This window comes from Lathamus discolor, chromosome 7 (assembly GCF_037157495.1).
Source record: "Lathamus discolor isolate bLatDis1 chromosome 7, bLatDis1.hap1, whole genome shotgun sequence".
Lineage (NCBI taxonomy): Eukaryota > Metazoa > Chordata > Aves > Psittaciformes > Psittacidae > Lathamus > Lathamus discolor.
The window spans coordinates 12,020,402-12,045,229 of NC_088890.1; the positions used below are offsets into that span (position 1 = coordinate 12,020,402).

A 24,828-nucleotide genomic window follows, 5' to 3' on the forward strand; every position below is an offset into this window, starting at 1 on the left:
TAAAGGATATCCACATCACAAGCAATTGCAAATCTCTTCTCAGTTACAACAGCTTGGCAGACATCTTTCATGTTTGACATACCATTATACTGGAGTTTCAATTAGAAATACTGCTTGTAAAATATTTGAGATCACTCTCCTTACAATCCTAAGTTACTTTTGGCATCATTCCATTAAATTAATGCATATACCTTTATCCATTAATTTCAAAGCTTATTTTTAAAAATTAATGCAATATTAATACCTAATGTTTTCTGAATAATAGACCACTTCTTTCACCTCCACCATCCCCACTGTTTTTCTTTATCAGGAATGTTGGTCACAGTTAAGTATTAAGATAAAATCTACACATGGTTTATTTTTAAAAGTCCATGGCTGAGCATTTTTTTAATCAGCAAGGAAACGACTATATAAGAATAGAACTCAATAGCAGGATCCCAGATGTCAATATATGGTTTACCCTTTGGGACAATTTTATTGCTTCAGAGATTAAACCTGTGAAAATATAAGCACACAAAATTTTCTGACAAAAGTAAATTTGTCTCAAATAAAGGTTTTTTATGCATTCTAGCATAATAGTAATCTTAATTCTATTTCCAAAATGAAACATTATCCACAAATGTTTCTTCTGTTTATCTTTTAAGTTGTAGCAGCAGTTCTATGGAGTTTGGTTTTGAATCATCTTCCTACCCTCCCTGGAATATTGCTTTTAGGAGGATTTTTGCTAGTTTGTTTCAAAACTGTGCTTTGTTTTGGAGGAAAAATAAGGTACTTTGGAGAGCAGGGGCTGGACCCTGGGATACACCCCCCAGCATGGATCAGGGCTGAGGTTCTCTGTCTCAGGAGCTTCAGCAGCTCTGGAGCAGATTAAGAGCTGCGTTATATATGAGATCTGCAGCTTTAACTTTATCAAGAAAGCTTATTTCTCTGTTCTTCCCTGAGCATTACAGGCTACTACACTAAAACTAAGGTCACATCTAGGTGTTCTGCTAAATTTCTCTGCTAATGAATCTGAGAGTACCAGAGATTAACTAATACTGATGTACCCAGCATCACAATGCAACAGAAAGGAGGCCAGCTATAGTAATGGAAAATCTGTTCATCTATTGTATTTAGAGGAACATAGATTTCTTATTACACAATAACATTCAGAGGAGGGAAAAAGATCTCATGTGCTTGATATTTTTGGAATCCTAATTTCTTCACTGCTGCTGCCATCCCCACTGTCAGTGACTGTTCTTATTTCTATGAGATAATTTTCTTCAAATGGTACCAGAAGTTGGGCTGAAGTGGTGTTTGCCTCCAGTATATGTTTTTTGCTATGTCTGTTTTGTCTATACAAAATCTAAGTTAAAATGGATTCGAAAGCAGGAGTTATTTACTATATTTTAAAGTTTTTATTAATTTTTGGAAAGTTAAGAGTATCTTCTGTCATGTCCCAAACTTTTCAGAGCACTGTCAGCATCCTGCAGAGGATTAAAATTAATTGAAAACATAGAAATTTATTCTGCAGGCTTTTGTGATGGGGACCACAGTGGGCATTTATTCCAGCTTTCAGGAGAGCCTCTGTCTGCTAGAGTAAGATTATGAATCCCTATCCAAAACATTTATACTGTTCTATAAATATGCACCTTTAAGCAAGACTTCAACCTGTAAGAATTTTTACACCCAGAACTCATCAGACATTTTAGGAACTAAGGGTTTAGTGGTTGAAGTTTGGGTGGGGTTTTGTTTTTGTTTGTTTGGTTTTTTTTTTAATTTTCCCTGGTTGTAGTGAGCATTTGTAGTCAAACAGAAATACTCACATTGATTTCTGTGTAAAATTGCCACCTCTTAATGAAAACCTGGGATGTTGCATAGCAGTATGTTTTTAAAAGCTTCAAGAAAGGACAGAAATTTGGCTAGTAGCATCTAGGAAGCACATTTCTACAACTAAATATGATGTATCCAGAGCCTGCTTGCATGTAGGTCTTTTTGCTAATGAATCACTGGACCAAGGCGCAGAGCAGCAGAGCAGCTTGGGCTGTCTAGATGGGGATCCTGCAGACTATGAACAGCTTTTTTCCTCCAAGAAGCCTTTCTTCCTTGCTAGCACATCAATGACAGTGTTTGACTCCTTTCCTTTGACAATCTTTTGACATATTTATGCTAAGAAGAGCAACTGACGAGCGAAGCAGAAGGAGAAACAAGGATCATACAATAAATACCGTAGCAAGTACGTAAGAACTCTTTCCACACCAGAATGTTTTAAGTAAGTGTAGCCTAGAAGCAGGTAGATTAGACACAAAGGAAAAAAGCTTAATTGTCTAGTTTTAACTTCCTTCCCAGTGTGTGGAGCTACTTAAACACATTCACTAGAGTGCAAAAGAATATGCAAGAAAGACTGCAAGCTGGAAGGCTTTGTGTCCTATTCCACCTTAGATATAAATAACTGTGTAGATACTAAAATCCCTAGCAACATGAGGATTTTGATCTTGTGGACCCTTCCTCCTCTAAGCACTCTCCACCTCCATTTGTATAGTACTTCAGGAGTAAAAAAGTCTTGGCATGAGTCTTTTGGGGTCAGAGCCATTGCAAACAAACTTTGAACTGGTTTTGTTCCCCTTTAAAAATAGATTTGTGGGAGTGCTTTTACTTCATTCATGTTGAACTTGACATATCTTCCTTGTCATTTTCAAAGGTACATTTGTGAATTTCCAGAGTGGGGACTTTTGAATGTGTCCGATGCCTGTCTTTAATGATTAAGAGATTGTGCTCTACTCCTTACATATGTGTGAATCTCCTTCCTCTAAAAAATGTGAATGCAAGAATCTTAGATGAGTGAGATTATAAGGGAAAAAGGGACAAGAGAGATCTAGTGCTGGGGCAAGAGAGATCTAGTGTTAGGGACAGAAACATCCTGTGTCAGGATAAATAGGTTTTACTGTGAACAAACACAGCTATTCTTCCAGTTTTATAAATTCCAGCAAACCTTTACAATATATCCATGAGAGTCACTGTTTTCCAGGTAATATACAGTCACCTTTCAACAAGTGACTGTTTGTACTTCTATTATAGAAACCATATCTGATGAATGAGATAAAGAAATTACTTACTTTGTAGCCTAGCGCCTCTGATTCTTTCCCCATTGTTTTTACATGTTCCCAGTTCAAACAGATTTTGGAATTTGTCAGTTTCCAGGCGATGTTTGCCGGAGGTTGACTTGGTGCTTTAAAAAAAGATGATGATAATCAGAAGATACAACTGAATATTAATTTGCATCATGTAATTGAATGAGCTGGTGACACAGAAGCAGCAAACGCATGGGTGATTCAAATCTAAGAGTAAAAAATTGTTTCCAGTCCATCATTGCTCCCACATTAGTCAGAATAAAGCTCTATTCATAGCACAAAACCACTTACTGTGAGAGCTCATTTTCAAAATTAGGAAAATCCTGACAGTGTCTGACAGCTCAAGTTATATTTGATAGATTTTGTTTAAGTACTGTCTTCCTATCTGTATTTTAATGTACTAGAGAATGTTTTGCTGTATGGATTTCAAAAAAAGGTAAAACTAAGAGCAAAATATAAAAGATAAGATTTTCATCAGCCATGAGGACAGGTTACAAAGAGCTACACATTAAAGTCTCCATGTGATCCATCATGAAACATTGTAGATTTTATCAATTCTCAGCACAGTAGGCTGAGTAGCTTTTCAAAAGCTTTTCATGCTTAAGTGCCAGGACTTTGAAAATTTGCCTACAAGTGACTGAAATCGAATCCTGTGTGAACATGTGAAGCTGAAACTGTGCCTTTGAACTCTATCTCAGATTTAGAACAACACATTATCTCCTTCTCCAGCATGCATCCTCCTAGACCCTGCCTGGGAGGACAGCACTGGGGATGGTAGAAGAAGTAAAAACTTGAACAGAATTTAGAAAAAAGAGAGAGACTTGGAGGAACACATTGTGAATATCGCAGATTTGACTTTAAAATGCTTAACTTCCAGGATCCTTGTTTTCTCCCTACAGTTCCTATAAATTGATGATTAATGTAACTTGGAAGATATTGTTGATTTGGTAATACTCCACAATTTCTTTAATTTCCCATGGAGATAGAATAAGTTGATGGTGCCTGTTGTTTCATATCTGTCTGCTTCTTGACTGTGAAGAAGTTTAATCCATCCCACCAGCAGGGAAAAGAAGTGTTAGTGGACTACCCAGGTGAATATAAGCAGATGTCCTTCCATGTCCCATACTGTCACTGCTGAAAAGAGATTAATTTTCTTTTTGAAGATATTTATATTTAAGTTAATTAAACTGCAAATTAACTTAAATGTTGTTTGAAACCTCTTTGTTGCTTTCAGCAAATATTTTGCATAAGGAATTTGGTAACAAGAAACCTCACAACAGGCAATGGATGTCAAATTGACTGTATCCTGAAAAGTCTTGGAAGCACTCAAAAAGGGGTGAATACCACCCTATTCAAAGCTTTTTAGCGTAGCAATTAAAACCATCTCAATTCATAGTCTTTGGGCTGAAAAACTACCATTGGATGAGTTTCAAGACAAATTAATTGGTTTTGCTATACAGCCAGGGACCAGAATAGAAGGTAATGTAGCACTTCCCTAAATCCATAGCAATATCTGCAAGCAAAACCACTGCAAAGAGTTCTTCAGATCTAACATTAGGAGATCATTTCCTCAACTACTTTCTTGTAATGAACATTGTCAAGAATAATAGAAATCCCAAGTATATGCTTCAGTTTGTTAAGTTAATGACGTTACTCTTGTGTTTTAGGTAACACTTATCTTTGTTTCAGCGCTGAATTGAAGTTTATCCTTGCAAAGTATATCTAATATCTATATCTGTTGATAAATATATTTTTAAGTAAAAAGAAAAAGCAAAACAATTGCTGAAATCCATCATCTAAGTAAAGAAGCAGAAGAGCTGAGCTTCACAGCAGCTCCTGATGGAGCAATGCGTTCATGGAAGGAGGACATAATTTCCCCTTTCCTGAGTAGTTTAAACTTAAATGAGGATATGAACTTAGACCTTAAATTGATCTCAGATAAGTATGTTTCAATCAGAATTGCACCTATTGGCAGTAGGACCATTTTACTTCTGCTTAGTCTCTACAATAACGGCATGCACAGAACACTGTAGGAATCCTGGACAATGAGTAGGAAGACAGAGGTATTACATTGAAGCTAAAGCTCGGGCTGTAGATGCACATTGTTTATATTCTCTTGACATATTATCTCTACTCATATTGAAAGTGCTTGCATTTTTCAGAAGCTAGCTTAAAAATTTAATATATGTTTTTAAATATTAAAAGGGTTGTTTTGACTTTAATTTTTAAGTGACCCATTAGCACAATCCTGAATTTGACAGAAGATAAAGTCAATGTAAAACAAAAGCAAATTTATCCCTTATACATCTTCTCTCTTGACTGCCATGTCTTTAACTTGTCTTTCATACATATGCACATAGGAATTTAGAGAATAATTTAGAGAGATTAGTCCATTTTCCATTAAGAAATTGCCTGTGAGAAAAGTCCTCTTTGAATCTCTAGCTTTATTTTGGTTTATGTTATTTACACTAAATAGTAACTTTAATTGGCAGCTCATTTTATAAGTTGGTTTCTGTCTTGCACTTTGAGAAATAGCTTGGAACAGCACATAGGCAAGAGGAAAACTGGTGAAAGCAGGACAAATATTTCCCCTTTTGTGCCTTTTCTGCAAAAGCTCTGATCAACTATTTACTGGGAAAACATAGTCCAAGGCAAGTATAAAAACAATGGAGTGCTTAAACAGCAATGAGTTTGGGGGACCCTGGTACATAGCAGATTACCAAGATTTACTGCTTTACGATTATTTTGCTCTTAGTGAACATTTACTTCATAGGTACAATCCTGCAGGATGGTGCTCAGTGCTTCCTTGTTACCTTGGAGGATGGCCACATGAATGCACTGGTTTCATGAAGGTGCTTCTCACAAACAGAATAACATATATCTTTGCTTCTACAATTACAGACCAAATAGTATTTATATGAATGTATCCATACATATATATACCCCCTATATGTACTAACACCCCCCCCCCCTTTGTATTTCACAGTCTAAAGGTTTCAAAAAAGCACTCTATTTGGACCATTCAACAGTTTTCTTTAAAGAAACAAACCCATATTCCCAATAGCCAAATCTGTTGTTTGACCTACGGAACATCTTTCTTTTATTGACTTTACCTATCTTTTGAAATTTCCTGAAATCAAGTGGCATGCTGTTGAAGTGCAAAAGGGACTCCTTCCTAGTGGCTGCTGTATTGTATGAACACAGACACTGGTGTTATCTAACTTTGTAGGTGTACTGAATTATTTTAGCATGTAAGTAGAATAAGGTAAATGAAATAAACTGCGTTAAGTAGATGAGAATTTTAGCTTCCATTGAGACAGACCTGAAGCTAAATATTTATTAGTGTCTTAAATACCAGAGTCTGAGTAAACTTGACAGTGACCACAAAAATATTATCAGGTAAGACTTAGAGAAGTTTCTTAGTCAGATTTTGTTGCTTAATTTTATGAAGAGATTTCGGATACAATTTTGTTTGATATTGCAACATTTAGCAGAGAGGGTCACGGTAAGCTGAAATGTCACTATCACATTTGGGATTTGGCAACATTTATTGTACTAAATTGAATACTCACGTGACTTTTTAGTGGTGACATTTACCGGGCTTCTAGAGGGCCCAGTCCCTGCAGTGTTGTAAACTCGAACTGTTGAAAAATAGACTGTGTTAGCTTTTAGTCCTGTGATATTTTTGGCTGTTACATTCCCCCTGATTCTGACTTTACCAGCTGTGCTTTCCTTGGGATCATCAGTCCAATATAAAACCTGAAAGGCAAGAACAAAGAACAGGCAATTCATTGCTTTCCATCAATTACAGATTTGGCTGGGAAACGGACATGCTGACAATGAAGATTTCAAGGAATTCAGGAATTTTTTTTTGTATTCAAAACTAGCAGGAAATAAAACCAAGTGTGAATATTTATAGAGAAGAAATAAAATTTCAGGGACTGAATGCCTGTTAAGGAAATAAATGAGATCCTTAACTTTATAGATGTCTAAAAAGAAACCTTTGATAAGGTGAGATATTTTAAAAGCTCATTTGGTTTTATGGTTTGAATGCATTTGAAGAAAACTTTAAAAGATACAAAGAAACATTAATCTCAGTCATCTAAGAGATCTTTTAATTATTTTGTGTCCTGCCTCTGGTTTTGATTCAGGGACTGCTGTTTATACCTGGTGGTTTTTTTTACCTCTGAGTAATTGATTTAACAATGTTTGTGTATAGTACCTGACTCCTATTACCTTCATTTATATGTTTATAATTATAGGACAGAATTTAAAGTATTTCTGACTTGGTTTACTATTGGTTTATCTTATCTACAGAAAACCCTACTGTGTAACTAAAACACAGGAATTATATCTGAGGTTACTTTGAAGTACCCCTGTTATTAATACAAAAACGTGATCCCCCTTTGTCTGCTGGAAGCACCTCTGGAATCAAGTGTGTGTCCTTTTTTAGTAGCCATCACACACGATTAATCTTGAGGTTTTACTATACATCACAAAAAGTCCAGAGCTGCAGTCCTGGTCTGTAAATGTTTGTGAATATCTAAGGTGAAATGTTGCTAATAAGAGTCATGTAAAGAGCTCCATTGTCTGTTGACTTGGAAACAAGGGAGGAAGTACCAGGATACAAATATGGCCATGAAAGGGATATCTGTAAGGTGTCAAACACCAGCACTGGCTCACTTCAGCCCAGCACCCTGCCTGTGTACCTGTTCCATGCTATGGGCTGCCAGGAGATCTCCACCTCTGCTGCTTAAATACTCAGTGCAGAAGCCCTCACTGGTGCTGTCTGTGGCTCTGGGTGATGAGAGAAAACACAGCTGGTGAAACATTTGTGTTATGTCAGGAATTGTAGGAGATTCAAGAAAAAAGGAAGAGATTCTGGGGGGAAGCAGCTCCCAGAGGCTCAGGAAGCCTGGTGTGAGCTGCTAGCTTTATCACTCATTTATCGTGGAACATCAGCAAAACCTATTTTCAAAATTGGTCATTACCCATAAGCTGGGAAATATTTTCAGACTACTCAGCTACACTGAGTAGTCTGAAAAGCTAGACCCTCTGAAAGCTAGACTTTTGGATGTCTCCCGATTTTCCCAGCTTACTTAGTGGGAGCTTCCTGGGGACAAAAATGTTGAAACATGGTGTATACATAAAGCGATTCTGAAAACCTGCACCTTGCTTTTTTGTTTACTTCCATTTTCCATCTTCTGTCATGTGCCTTGAGCAGGCTGCTTAATATCCCTGTGAAGATCTGTCTGATCACACCTGGGACCTGTTGAATGCTATATGACCATCACTAATAAAAGTAACCAGCATTACCATCTTCTCCTGAGCAGACGATGGAAATGGAGCTCAGAGTCTCTTCTCCTTCATTGTAGACGCCAACTTTCACTTCAAAAGGGGAGAGAGATTTAATGCTTTCATTCCTATAAACATATTTGCTTGCTTCCACTGAAGCCACCACTGCTTTTGTCCAGGTTACTGAGCCAAGATGACGAAACATACCGATGTAGCCAAAACCTTCCCTATTTTGTATTTTCTGGAACTGGCTGTAGTGACAAGGCAGTCAGTCAATGAGCATTTGCAAGTATACACTGTTTTAATTGAATCTTCATTCTCTGACTGTATTTTAGCAGTATTGATTTAGTTGACTGTGCCTTAGAGAAGATAATAATGTTTGCTCCATCAGTCAATGTAATATTGAAATAAAAATCAAAATAATAAATCTATTGAGGCAATCAATTTAGAAACAAAAAAGCTGATCAGCTCCATTAAAGTTATTCTCTTTCAGGCATGAAGTTTCAAAATTAAAAGCATTTTACTCAGTACAGGTTGTAGCCAACTTTTTTTCATTTTTTCCCCAAGGGGTGTAGGAATGCTAATTTTAAATAAATGATTCTTAAAGAAAAAATAAGAGTTGGCAAGGGAGAAAATGTATACACACATTGGTCAGCTGTAGAACTGCCTGCATATGAGTGCAGTACTTACATATATTTTTTAGTCTCAAGTGCATGAACATATTTAAGTTTGTTTAGAACAGAACTGTTATTGCAAGTCAACATGGCAAAATTAATGTTTCTATTAATAAAATCCTATGTCAAGATATGTATTAATGACTCATACTGAACAGGCAATTACATCAACACTGTATCCAGCATGAAATTTTTGTTTTCATGGGATAAAAATACTTCTCTATTGGCTTCTCAAAGCAAGGGAACATTTATGAAACAAGAAAGATTGGTACTACATGGAGGAAGGAAGCATTTCTTAAGAAAACTTCATTTATTTCAGATCCTTGCATCAGAGTGAGGTTCATGGAAAAGCAGATATGGAAAATGGTGCAGAAAGAGAGAGAAAAACACAGAGGCAGAAGTGCAGACCCTGTGATCCCTCCTGGCTCTAGTCTCCTGTCCTGCAGAGTCATTCCTGGGAGCAAGGAGCACTGATGGTGTGAGACGATGGGAGAAAAAAAAAATCAGGAAGTACGCCAGAAGATTTCAGCCCACTTATTTTATTATTTTCCTCAGAAATTCCTTCTAATAATAAGCCTGGCCTAGCATAAATAACAAAAGTGTCTTTCCTTAGCTGTTTTGCAAACATTAATTCCCCAATATGCCCTCTTCTATCTCTTCTCCAGTCCTGAGAGAGTTAAACATGAGGGATGATGGTTCACTGGGGATTTATAAGAGTTCAGGCTACTTTCTAGAGCATTTAATTTATTTTTGAGGCTTCTGTGACCTCAGATTTAATCAAGATGTTTAGTGAGTTCATCACAGAAAGATAGAGAGCTTTGTTCAGTGTTGTTAGCTTGGCATAATTAGTATTTCTTCCGTCTATTTTTCATGACACACTATGGAGTCCAACAGGATAATTTGATTGAAATGTCTCAGGTTATTTTCCATTTTCATGTTCTTCTGCTCCCAAAGAGTAGATCAGTAGAGGAGAAAATGAAACAAAAGAGTGAAAGATACTATGGAGGACAACTTAGGTCAGTAAAAGTGAAGTTTCATTCTGGAGCATGGAGAGTGGGAAGCATTTGCAATAGTATTTATCTAGTGGGGATATTTTTTTATTCTCCCTGTTTTTTGCTTGCACTTCCCTTCCTCCCCCAAAAGGCTAGTTAAATGGCACAGGTTTTTAGCATACAGGAGAGCACAAGTAACTCACTCAGATGATGAATACATCACTTTTAGTTTAATTTAATACTTTTTCCTTTCCTTCAATACATAAGCTTGGTTGTTTCTTTGGAAAAATAATGAATTTGAGGGAGAGAGACTGCTATTCTTGCTTAAGCTGAGCCAGAAGTCTTTTTTTCTTTTTTTCTTTTTTTTTTTTTTTTTTCATGAAGAAATGGTTTTCATGACTTACAAAGGGAGCCCCATGGTTTTGGATGCCCTGTCCCAAATTAGGAACTGAAGAGAGGGCATCTTGTGCATCCTCTGAGACAGTTAGACCTGATAGTGACGTATGTGGCCAGGCTGACTGGCCCCTGCCCTCCAGTCTGAGTGCTGCTAATGGCATTTAGTAGCTCCTACTTTAGTTATATGCCCTCAGACCCAGGGGAGAGATTTACTTAGGTGAATCACATTAACTTCATGTATACTTTTCAGGGGTAATAAAAAAACAGAGGGGAGGAGATGTGTTTAGGGGAGTTTTTCCATAGGGTCTCATGTTCTGACTAAGTGCTTGCCCCTTCCCTGCACAGGCTTTGCAAGAGGCTGCCTGCCTTCATCAGGATGCCTTCAGGGAGGCTACTGGGAGGCTGGTGAAGGGAAACTCCTTCCTACAGTGCTTGCTTTCTGCTCTCTGAAATGACCTGTGCTCACCCATTGCAACTTATAGTATGGTATTAGCTGTTCTAAAAATGTATATTCTCTCCTGTCACTGGAGTGCTGGAGAATTAAAGGGCTCATCTCCTTTAACGCATAATAGGATATGTCTTGTCAGCGCAGCGTTCCAGAATGAAAAACATGTAAACAAAAGTATGAAAAATGTTAATGCAGAAAATGGCCAAGCAGATTAGTGTGTTAAGCACCTCCTGTACAATGAAGATAAGAGGGTTATATAGACTTCTAAACATCTTTATAACATGCCTCTTAAACTGTTTATTTTTATAAATTGTTCACTATAACACAGAAAACTTGCTGTATATTTTACAGGCTGTTTTCTCTCCAGATGCAGGATGAAATCCAGGCTCAGCCCAAGCCAATGACTGAAAGCCTCTGTATTTCAGCAGGGCTGTGATTTCACCCATGGACCTTTCCCCATTAGATGGCTTAGGTTAATTGAGCTAACAATTACCTCCCATGTGATCACCAGCTCAGAATGGCTTCTTCCTCCTCCATTGATATTTGTTGGTGCCACAGCAGGAGGTGGAAAAGACATTGGTTCTTGCAACTACCCACAACTACTGCCATGGGTCTTGTCAACTGAATGCTTAGAGCTTTTCCAAGCTTACATGCAGCCATTCTGCCTTTCAACACATAGAACAGGTACTATATTGTATAACAGTACATTTTAAATGAACTGAAATTATGTTTACACATTTTCAAGTTTATAAGGCTGAAGCCACAGATGTATGTGATACATGAGTACCCTGGTTCAAAAAATTAATTAAAGAAGCTACTAGCATCAAGTATCTGACATTATTATGCCTCATCAACTAATTGGCAAAATGATGTTCTATTCAGACTGTAGCTGCAACACTACTGATTTACTAATTATGCATTTGTTCAGTAAACATGTTGTTGGAACAATATATTAATTTTTTTGTAATTGGCTGTATGCTTTTCTTAGGAAATTCAAAACTTGCAATTTGCTTTTCTCCTTCTCCAAGACTGTAAGTGTCCAAAAGTTCATTAATTAGAGCTTGAATTCCCCAGCATTGCCCCAGGTATATGGCACAATGGGTAGAAGGCTGAGGTCAGGCAAGATGCTAGTCTCCCAGGCTGAAGGGGCCTTGTCACTCAAATGACTCTTGGTGGCAAGGTAAAGAAAATATCAGCATTTTTTTCCTGTTGCTTTATATTTCCATAAATGTGCCCACCCCTTTAGCCTATAAATATTGACAATTTGGGGGAACTAAAGAGTGATATAATGGATGGAATTTAGACAGACCAGCCTTGTTCTAATGGTAAAGTTCACTATAGATCTACTTGCAACAATGATATCATGTTCCTTTTCAGCTGCTGAGGAAGTGTAAACAAGTGGGCAACTCTGGAACTGACTGAGCAGAAACCACCAATAACCGGGCATTTATACTTTTTTCCATCTCCAAATCCTTGGTACTATTTTTAGAAATTTCAAGATTGCTTTGTTCCCTTCATTCAGCTCTCACTGTCTGAAAATTGGATGTGTCAAGACAGGGCTTAAGACAGGATAGAAATGGGTAGGATGGTTTCATCTCAAGCTTGTTCAAAGATTTCACAAGTTTTATAACGTCTTCCTGTCCTTCCCCGTTTATCCACCCAGCGCTAGGCCAGCTGCAGGAGTGACGATAAAGGCAATAGCCCTTTCAGTGCATGGAAATTTATGTCACCTCACTGTAACTGCTAGATTCTGGTACACATATAAATCGTCATCTTATTCCATCCTCTCTAGAAATGTAGAAATTTCACAATAATTTTGCTGTGTAGTCATAAAAGCGAGTGGAAGTGCAAGCAGACTAAGCTATTTTTGAGAGTTCTGCATAAGTATTCCATTTTGTCACTCACAGTCAGTCTCTTACACACATCAGAGATTAATAACCTAAGATGGAAAAGAACTGTGTAAAAGGGGGGGGGGGGGGGGGGGAAATGCCAAAACAGACTTTCAATCTAGTGTTTCACTGTTTCATGAACCAGTTGATGCTCAATTAGTTCATGTGTTAAATGTGTTTCGTACTTACTACATTTGCACTGGGAAAAAAATTGTAGTACTGCTCAGCAGAGCCTCGACTGGGTCATAGTTGAGAAACAGATGAAAGTTTACAGCTGAGTGCACTAACAGAGGCTCAATTAATTCTCAGCTCCATTTTAATGAAATGAACAGTGGCTCATTTGCATCCACAAATCTACTAATGCTCAGATTTCAGCTGGCAATAGCTATTATAACAGCAAAGTTCAAATTCACCCTTTCATGGCCAGACTTTTGCTGTCCACACTATCACTCTGCTTTCAGATCCCTAGTCTGATTAAAACAACCAAAGAAAAATTGTTTCTTCTGCCACTGCAGAACAATGTTTTGAGACAGAATAATTTAGAGCAGTGAAGGGGTTAAGCAACTAAAAGCTAGCTTCTTTCTGTTCCTTCTGTTAAGCTTCAGACAGCGCTACACTTGTGCTATTGCTATGATAAATAATGTTAATTTTATCGCTTCCTTCTCTTTCTAGCTCTAGCTTTGTGAATCCCTCTAATAATAATAAAAATACCCTAAAACCCAAAACATACCACCCTCACCTTAAAAGATGAAAGCTTTTACTGATTATATAGGTGGGTTTGAATATCACTTTACAAAACCCCATGGTGGCAACAGCAAGAAAGACCTTCTCAAGAGTAATTTTGACTTCATGGTCAATCATGAAAAGGAGAACATATATCTGTGATACTCTGTTGGGAAATTTAGAAAATCTGGACTCATCCTGTCTCCAGCTTTTCTTTAGCCTTCCTTGAATGTGAATGTTTCCTGCTGTTTTCCTGCGGGAGGAAGGAGTCATGTACCACTCGGACATGCACCCCACAGACACCCAGGCCCAGGCAGGATCAGTGCATCTTTCCATACTAGAGGCTCTCAAGCTCTTCCTTTTACTTGAGAGCAGCCTGCAATCTGCTTTACTACCACACTGGCCAGGCAGTTCTGACTGCTGCTAAGACTCATTTGATGCCTCTCTGCACCTGGAAGACTGATAAAAATCTATTAAGATTGGTGTTCCAATAATCAAATATTTTTTTCTGGCATCAGTAATAAGTTTTTGTTTCAACAACAGGAAAGAGAACTTGTTAAATTTAAATCAACTGATTTAATACATTGTGAAGTAATTCTGCCTTGGGACAAATATTGTAGGTATTCTGAGAAACAAATGGATCCCCCTTTCTAAGGATATATGTGTTTGTACTGTATAATGTACAATACTGTATTTTGAGTTCTGTCTTGAAATGCAGCTTGCCAAACTTCAGAGCTTGGCAATCGAGATAAACAGAGAAGAGAAAGTGGATTGTAAAAGCTGCTTCCATTTCACTGCTTTCCATCCTATAAGTACTGATTTTATAGGTAGGAGAGAGTTGATAAGCGGAGGGCTGGGAGAAACAGAAAACAAACCAAAGGTTTAGACTTCAAATAAATTGTACCAAACTGAGTAGGTCAAAGGACTGACAGTGTCGGTCATCCAAGAATGAGCCTTCTTCCTATGAGGTTCCAAGTCCCAGAGATAGATGTATAAAGGTTAGACAGACAGATAGTAAGGATCCTGCCCTGGAGTCAGTGGAAACTATTAGTTTCAGTAGGCTTTGGATGCTGTAATTTATTTCCTCCAGTTAAAACCAATATCCTGTCCCTACTTGTGCTGAGGTATCAAACATCCTCTGCAGCAAAGGGTTTACATGCTTGTGCTAGGATATACCAGACAGCTGGATTTATCATTTCTTATGCAAGTACCTGATCAGGGTATAAAAGCAATGAAATGTTGTGTTCAGGCATATGGATTAGATATATTTTGGGACATAATGAAGGGAGGAAGCTCAGGCCAGCTCCAGCCTTTATTCATAGCCCAAAAGATCTTCAAACCAGAGAGCAAAGCGCGTGGTACCTCAATCATGTCTAAGCATCTTTTGCATTTGTAGTGCAGGTCTGCTGTCATGAAGCCATAGCAGCCACAGACTAAAATGCCAGACAGATATGTAAGTAACCCTGTACAAGTGAGTGGCTCTGCTGCAGTGAAATTCTCACACCCTGGAGGATCCGATGTGTCTGCATGAATAAAACTGACAGAAACTGAGGACTTACCTGCTGCTTTAGTTTTCAGTAGAGCTGATGGTCTGCTTGGCTCCTCAGTTCCAACACTGTTGCTGGCAACCACACGAAACTCATATTCAGCCCAAGGGCTTAATTCAACCACTGTTGCCTTGTGAGTCCTACCACTAATGACTTCAGGAACTAAAAGCAAAATAAATGTGTCAGTGACAATGTATTTTTTAAATAATTAATGGTATATGCAAATTAATGTTATACATATAAAAAAGAAAACAACTCTCAAATTGCTCACCTGTTGAAACTACCTGTCATCCAACTGAGAAAGGAGTCCTTGCCTGAACACTGTAGATCTAGACTGGACTATTATTATCTATTCCAGGCTTCCAGGATAACACAGCAGTAGTGCTAGAAATATGTTCAACTTTAACATCTTCTGGTGGACCTGGGGGGCCTAATATGATTAGCATTTTAAGATGAAGAGAAGATTTGAGGTTGGAATGTGTTGGGCAATTCTTACTTTCTCAAGTCAGTGAAATTATTAATGAAGCTGCAGTTTCATAACAGCAGCACAATCTCTAAATGATGGCTTCATGCCTGTATTGCATTTTTCTAATTAATGAGGGGGGTTTGAGTCAGGAAAATTAATGCCTTTAGGTTACTAATATGAAAACTACAAACAAGTGAATGATTTCTTTTTTTGTTTGACAAAGAAAGTTACCCAATGTGTCTTTTGTTGAGCCATCCAACTTTTTTAGGATTCCTATTGCATCTAATCAAAACTGAGGTTTAGAAAGAATGCAATGTGGGACACTATGCGGATTTCTGATTTCTGCTAGGATTCAGGGGATCTGCTTCCATCACAGCATTTCTCTTGTTGCTGGCAGTGAAAAGGTTAGTTACTTGACCATAGACAATTTTTCATATCATCCCCAAATAGTGGAAAGGAAGCAGATCTCTTGGTTTTGGTTTCTGGTTGGGTTATTTTTTTTTTTTTATTTTTTTTTTTGAGCCTGCACAGTGACCCAGACACGATCAGTAAGGAGCAACAGACAGCAGTATGCTGAAAGTAGAGGACTTCCCTATGCTCTGCCATATTGACCTGTGTGACCAGAAAAGTTTACCTTCTGATGATGCTAAGGGAGAATTGCACAAATCTCCCTGGATTAGCTGCAAACTAGGATCATGTTGGCCACAGTCTCAGTTCAATTCTGGGGCCAAGAGTACAAGATATATAGCATTTCAATTTTTAAATGTTGAATTGATATCCTAGAAATCATTTAAACAACAGCTGATGATAAGAATTTCTAATTCCTCCAGAAGATATATGTGTTTACATTTAACAGACATACCTCTTACAGTTATATCTACTGTTGCAGACTGACTGTCTAAAGTTGTTTGTACCATGCACACATATTTCCCAGAATGATGTAGCTGAATATTTATTAACATCAAATCCTCAACGGATTCCTGGAAATACAAGAAAAGTAAACTAATCACTCACAACATGGTTTCCATACTGGACATTTTTATAAATTGCTCCATATTGATAAAAAATTCAGCTTTTAAATTAAAATATTCATAGCTATCATCAGTTTCTTTCATGTGGACATTTTTATTATGGCTTCACAAATAACTCAAGTGCCTTTATGAAATTTAAGAAAGAAAAATAAATAGCTGCAGCCCTTGTAAAGAAACAGTGATTCACCATGAATATAAATAGTGATGGAAGAATTATGATAAATATTTGTGTCATCTAAAGACTGTGGCAAATAGTTTCATTAAGCACTAAGGAGTTTAAGAAACCTACTTTTCCAGTTCTTTCAAAATGATGTATTCCTCTATTAAAATCAATTCTACTGCCATTGAATGACCATATGAACACCACATCGACAGAGGGGTCATGAGACACCTGGCATGGAAGAACTATGCCTTCTCCAACTGTTACATCCATAATAGAAGGTGAAATAGTAATTACAGTTCTTTCTGTAGAGGCAAAAAAAAAAAAAAATCTTTTTTATTAAAATGCATATGAAAATAGTAGATCTTGAATGAGTTTTGTACCATTTGTGAAATTATTTAAAATTGGCCAAAATGTTCCATAATAAACAAAATGATCTCTAATACGGTGATGATTTCAGAATGCTTACCTGTGTGTGGCCTATTACTTTTGCAGTGTCAATGCAATGAGCACACTGTGTGCCTCTGAGAGTGAGCAGATGTCAGAGGCAACCTGCTAAATTAGTCATGTGTTACTTTGTAAAGCCTATAGTCAATATATATGATTTCAGCTGAAAAAGTGCAGACTTCATTACTAAGACGTAAAATTATGCCCGCGGTTCTTCAGACTTGAAAATCACTCCTTACAGGAAACTGCAGCAACAGCAAAATCACTGCTTATCTCTGCTTACTTTATACATTGAGATCCTTAATCTATATTAATGTTAGTAGTAGTTTCCTGCACAATGCTGTTTACGTTACAGCTTCAGAGAAGATATCTTCACAGACAGAAAAACCATTTATGTAATCTCTTTTAACCCCTTACACTGAGAAACAAATTTTCAATTCTTGTTAAGGGAAGCAGTAGCTCCCTGAAGGTGAAAGAAATAGGTTTATATGGCTTCACTTTTCTTGAAATGACTGGCAGACAGATTAAGGATAACAACCACTTTGTTGTAAGCAATTCCCTTGAATAAAGCTTTTGTTCATGAAAGTGTTATAAAATACTGAGAATTTAGACACATCTATAAAACGAGAGTAGAATCTCTTCAACAATATTAATATGTTCTGAAAATAATAAGAGAGGAGGAGAAGAAAATATGCATGAACTGTATTAGCTCAGCATTCTGGCTTAACCCTGTGTTAGAGTGTACTTGAAAATACTTGAAAATGCCTTGGTTCCAAAGGAATGATGCATGATAGGGCATCCAACCCCTTACCTTCAAATACATCTTCATTCACACTGTCACCATCATTGCAATAACTGATTAATATGTAGGTACAGATAGGCAATATGGACTGAAACCTGAAAGGCTTTTTTCTAGCATTTGAACTGCACTTGGTGAGTGACTGTTATGGTACTGGTCCAGTAGAAACAAGGTGAAACATTGCATTTTCTCCTAACCTTTTAAAATAAAGCTGGATCTCGCTGGTTTCAGGGGTACACTTTCTGTAGGCATCAAATAACATTTTGCAATGAAAACAAAGAAAGCACTTGTCTGTTTTTTTGTTTTTATAAACAAATTCAGTGGTTTTTTTCTGGGTATCCTGAAGTTTCAGAAGTTCTCATTGAGTTAGAGCTCAGGCATGGAACATGCTTCCTCAGACTTCTCTGTGTACTCTTTTCTTCACAGCCGTGTATAACTATCATTGTGGCAGCTCCACCAGTTTGTCTGAAGTCAAAGACTGCAAAAATATGAAGGCCTCAGGTGACTGTCTTAAAGATACTCAATTATTAGGTTAGAGAAATCTGTTCCTTTCCCTGGAAGCAGTGTGTCAGATGCAATAAATTCCAGATGATTCAAGGGCCAAATTCTTTGTTGCACAACTCAACAGATTTCAGCAAACACTGTCAAAGAACTTGGCTCCATAAATCTCAAATGAAGTAATTTCTTTGTGAAATACAGGTAACTTTTATAGAATAATTTTGAAAACTACAGAGAACCTCCACAAAGTTTTCTTTTCTTGCTTTTCCTCCTGCATTTCTTATTCTCACAGCTGAAATAGAACTATATGAATAACACTTTGAGGACCTAAATTCTATTACTTGCAATAATGCTGCATATGTTAAAAAAAAAAAAAAGAAAAAAGAAATAATACCCTGGTATATGTTAATAACTGGAAAATTGCTTTCATGATAACTGGAACTTGACTTTGCCACGAGCAGATGGAAAGGCATGATCTTCTGGTCTGATGTGGCCCTCCAAATTCAGCATCTCTTCCTCCAAAGTCATCCTGCAATACTCTCTCCTTCCTTAAACCTATAAGCTGTGTTCATCTCCACACTGAGCTTTTAAAGCCAACAGAATATGGCAAAGAAGAAGCAAAAGTCTTTCCCTAAATACTAAGACGGACCTCAAAGTGGAAATTCTACATTGCTTGAAATATTAATGACACACTTTCTCCCAGGGTTTTGTCTGCTCTGTCCTTAGCTGTGCAGAAGAGATGTCTCTGTACATGTTCTCTCATAAACGATGCAAAAGGTTATGCCTGATTCACTAGAGGGTGTCAAAGGCTCTGGCAAGTTAGCCTGGGCTGTCCCCAGCCTGTTGTAGACCCTGGGTCTGATCTCTACAATGGAGCTGGGAGAACCAGGAGCTGGGAACTGGTCCTCTGAAATCACTGCAAGGATCACCTCTGCAGCTCCTGTCTCATGTGCAGTGTAACTGCCCTGGGAATGGACACGGCTGGCCATAATGAGGCTTGTTTACAGTGTCAATCAATTAGATGGACAACAGCATGTTTCCTGAGCCTCCCACTGGTAAGCTCAGTATTTGGATATGAGTAAACAGTGGTTAGAGGGTTCAGCTTCTCAGCCTTCTCAGATAGACCCCACAGCCTGATATGAGCTCGTTGCTGCCAGGCACAAACTGCTGCTGGTATTTTGTCTTGCTTAAAGCCGATTTGGGTTTGTCTGTTTTTCATTGCCCTGATGACAGCCCTTTGAATTGGATGTTCTTCCAAAACTTCAAATAGAGGCATGTATACCAGGGATGAAATTCTCTTTTTCTGCTTTAGTTCATATAGTATCAATAAAACTTTCTGCTGCTACTGAATTGTCCATGTCTCAAGTTCTCCCTGTCCTTCAAATTTCCCTGTAAAATATTTACCCTTCATAAGACCCACATCACCTCTACTGCCACAAGACATAATGTCACCTAATTTTGTAACTCCTGCTTCTCTGTATTGGATGGTTGATCACCAGGATCAGTGCATTTTGACTCTTCTACAGTACACTGTGTACAATTACAGCATTCTATAAATAAGTAAAATACTATAAATAAAATCAATTTATTTCTATGGAAAAGTCAAAAAAAGATTAAGCAAGAATGATACAAACAGTATTGCATAGAATTTGTAATCAGATTCAATGGTTACATTCAAAAATCCATAGAATACATATAAGACATTATGTCCTAGTCTTTGCAAAATCTTTAAGCCTCCACCAAAGCCAGCTGCCAAGGGATAATGGGTTTAAACTTAAACAGGGGAAGTTCAGGTTAAGTATAAGGAAGAAGTTCTTTACTGTGAGAGTGGTGAGGCATTGGAACAGGTTGCCCAAAGAAGTCATAAATGCTCCATCCCTGGCCCTTGAACACAAGGCCAGGCTGGACAGAGCCTTGGACAGCGTTGTCTGGGGTGAGGTGGAACTAGATGATCTTAAGGTCCTTTCCAACCCAAACCATTCTATGATTCTATGTTTTTATTGTACAGGAAGGGGCCATTAGATCCAGCTGGCTGTTATAAAACTGGCTGGGAATATTTTGAAACTTTTCTTCATGAGAAGGTTCCATTAACAATATGATTGCCTCATTAGGTCTGTCATGTAATTTCTTGTGTCATTTTTTGATCACACATGCAAAAAGATCAGAAATGAGACATCTGTAATCCTATTATAAGAGGTTATTGGAAGGAATGAAAATTCTAGAGATCATTTATGTGTTAAATCCTATTGAAAGCCTCCTTAGAAAAAGATAAATATTTGTGGAAAAAACATGCACTCTGTAGAACCCTCTAGTGAACTGTCATTTTTGAATATCAGAACATGAAGGTTTCTTCTTATAACACAACAAATCCCAATCTCTATATCCCATTAGTATTCTAAGAAGTCTCCTTACTTATTGGCATGAACCTATCTGCCTTCACCAAATAAATATTGAAAACTGTCCTTAGTGAATTGTACTTGGTTTGTGTGTGAGTTGTTTGGGGGGGTTTAGTAGTATTAGCAAAAAATCCATTTTATTATGGTTTTATTATCCTTTTCTATTTCTTTTTCTATCCTGCTCATATCCAGTGATAACACTGACATAGAGTGGTTCACTTGTGCAATATTTTCTGCTTCCTTTATGGGGTTATCTTTAAGACTTCCACCTCAAATACTTTTAAAAGCTTTTAAAAGCTCTTGTTTCTACGTTATCTATCTATCTTGCTTAGCAACTGCAGACATGGAATACATGGCAAAACCTATTCCAGAGGAGAAAATAGATAAGATGTTGTGAGTGCTGGAGGTATAATAAAGACTTCTCACACAAAGAATAAACAACTCAATGAGCAGCAATAAACTTAATTTGCACATTAGATATGCTTTTCCAAGTTCTGACATTTCAGTTGAAAATAATGCTGAAGCAATGAGGCCTATAATTGAACAGCCAAAACTTCTCCAGAGGGGAAACAAAAACAAATGTTCCCTGCAAACAAGATCATTTTTATACCATGTTGTTACTCAGTGTTTTAATAAACTTCATAAATGCCAAACAAAATATTTTTTTCATGTTTTAATGCAATTTTCACGTATTGCTCCATTAGGATGCATGTATGTGATATGTGAAATGGAATACAACCTTAATGAAGTCAGAGCTGCCTAAACCCTAAACCGCTTGGTTTATTCATTGCTAGCTGTGCTGTAACATCATCTCAGATTACATGTTGCACTGCATCAATGCTAATTGCTCTTTCATGCTATCAGTATAAAAAAGACTTTTGCCAGATGCAGTAGGTTAGGGAGGAGGTCATGCCTGTGGGCTACAGCAACCATTCTGAAGTCAGCAAAAAGAAGAATATTAAGAAAAAAAAGATAGTTACAAATTACATTTAATAATGTGCTCTTCTTGTAACTACAGACATTATTATTATTAGCTGTTTTACAAAACCGATAAATATGCTTACTATAAGCTCAGAAGTTCCACTTCTTGACTTGTTCTTCTCACTTAAAATCAACAAATTTGAATACTTTTATAAGCAGATGTCCGTACTGAAAAGATCATGTGGGACCAAATAGAAAAAAACATAGTGTGCCTCGGTGATCAAAGATCAGATCATAGTCATTTCATATGCTGCTCATAGGAATTTCTATCCAAAAAATTATCTCTTTTCATGTCCTCCAGCTCTGGACTACTCCAGCAGAGCAATAAGTTTCTACAAATTCTTTTTACTCATGGAGCTAGACCATCCATCAGCACAGCAAAAATTTGAAGCAAAGGATTGCTTTGGACGTAATTGTACTCTAACTTGTTCCACAGTGTATTTAAGTGTGTTTCAAAGAAGGGTGAAAAATACTGCAGGAAAGACACTGCCCTGCTGAGCATCACTGGACTGGGACCAGAGCCAGAGTGTTTTCTCACACCCAGCATAGACAAAGCTGCAGCTTTGGAGGGAAGGAGGATTACAGCAGATGTGACCATTTAAATGTGATGTGCTCCTAACCCATAACTTGATTTTCTGGATGTTTAAACTGATAACCACAGGATGGCTGTTAGGGAAGTTATTTATACATTTCCAACGAAAGCATCACAGCATCTCCAAATAAAATTCTTCGCCTCACAAAGGTGGTCTGAAAAACTGACTTAGTTGTTGAACTTGCCTGTGCCTCCCAGTTCTCTCAGCCATGATTTTGTACAAGTCCAGTCCAGCTGGAGAAGATCTGTGACCAGTGAGGGGATGCAAGGAGGATAGAGGGGGAAAGGACAGAAGAAGGTAGCTTGGCTTTCCAGTTCTAAGACTTCTTTCTGGTTTATATAGAAGTGCTACAAAATGTGACTGGTAGACAATTACATGCACTTAGAGCCTTAATCAAAACCAAGAGGAGGAAAAAAAGGAAAAATAGAAGAAGAAAGCCTGACTGGCATTGGAGCTGGAAGTATTGTGCAGCCAGGCCAGTCCTTGCTGACATCCACATAAAGTTTGGGAAACATCGTGGGTGACTATGTAGTCTCACTTGGGCACATCTCATCAGATTCCGTCAGTCATTTTGTCTTAGAGGACATAGCATTTGGCTTGTTACAATGAACTCGATGGGACAAGTTCATAGTAATGACTCTCAAAGAGGCAAGTTACTTTCTTTTTAAGGAAACAATTAAAATTTTATCTCATATACATAATGGAGAAGAAAAAAGTAATGCAAGGGGAGGATGTTTCTCTTTCCCCCTTCAGAAAAAAACCTGTCTAGCTACATTAACCTGTAGTTAACAGTTGAAATGGCTTCATTAAACCAAAACCTTAAGAAAAGATAAGCAAAAAATCAAATGCTTACAGATAAAGGGGTGTCTTATGAAATGAGGTGCCTTAGTACTAGCATCCAGGAAAACAAACTAGTCTGAAAGTGTAGAAAATACCCTAACAGAACCCGTGTGTTATGATTAATGCCGCAATATGACTGGAGGAGTGCTGTGGAAGATGGCCATTTAAATATGAAGAATTAAAAGCCCTAAAAAAGGCCAAAGAAGAGGTTTTGCTTAGCTCTAGTTTGGTTTGGAGTTATTTACCAAAGTAGTGTACAGCAGATGGGGTGCAAGGAGGGAGTGGGTGGCTTCAGGATACGCAGGAATGCAACTTGTGCAACATGTATCTGTCCTATGCTAAAGCCCACCTGGTTTTCAGATTACTTCATAACATCTTATTTCTTTTTGGCACCCCAGCTTTAAAGTCTCTTGTGTAGTCTCAGATGTGATGTAAATGGTAAATGAGCTGAATAAACTTATCCAAGCACACTGCATAGGGTATGCTGAACTTCCACACTGCCTCAGTGTCATATCAAACGCTGGCCCTGCAACTGTTCAGCCCATACCTGCAATGTCTAGACAGTACTGCGGTGAAAATATCATTATTAATGTTACCTCTTGTTTCTGTGGATATCTTGGGAGACATCCCTGATAAACAAATTGATCATCGGAATGGTGCGGTCAGGAGGTTTTCTTTGCTGCAGGCAGTGGTGAGTTTAGTTTCAGCTTTAAACTGCAAGCAGAAACCCATCAATACTAGCACTGACTGGCACAGACTTGGCCATCCTAATGAAAAAAGGCATTTATCTTTTAATATTCATAAAGCACAAAAATAAAAGCCCAAAACCTAAAGTACCTTTCATAATCAGGTTCCCTGAATTTCTGGCAACTCCAAACTGATTTGTTGCTATACAGGTATACACCCCGGCATCTGATTTGGTGATGTTATAGAGCCTGAGACTGCTGTCCTCTAGTAAGATGACCCTGGGGAACAAAATAAAAAAGAAGAAAAAATACTTGCATTACAGGAACTATAATAGAAATGCAATGCTATTTTTAATATTTAAATTCTTCTATTATACTTTTTCTCTTCTACAGCAAGCTGAATATGTATCAACCAATTTTCACCTCTGCTTATTATTGATTTCTATATTAAGCATGTTATATTGACATACTGGAGCTGACTGTTAACTTGTCTAGCTGACTTTCTTGCAGCAAAATTCGGAGTCTCAAGAGAAAGAAAGAAGACCCAAGTTGTTACCTAACTGTGCTATATTTTACCATAGGGTTTTGTTTTTTTATTTCAAATCCCAGTGCTCCCATGCCATACTAATATTGTGTCTGAGCCCAGCTGCTTCTCCAATTTTGTCTGGGTTATTAAAAGATATTAGCAGGCTAGCTGTGGTGCTGAAATGCCATCTCACAAGCCAAGAAGCCAAATCAAATACATCACTGTCTCAGAGGGCCCTCAAATCATCTTATTAGTCACTATGTTGTTTACACCAATTTGCAGAGTATTGGGTAAATTGCATTTAATGGTAATTTCAGGACCACTCGTGGGT

General features: G+C 37.6%; 1 pseudogene; it reads right to left on the reverse strand.

Annotated features, from left to right (window-relative positions):
- Positions 1-361: 361 nt before the first annotated feature.
- LOC136018100 (contactin-6-like) overlaps positions 362-24,828 on the reverse strand; it is an 82,915-nt pseudogene continuing 58,448 nt past the window's right edge.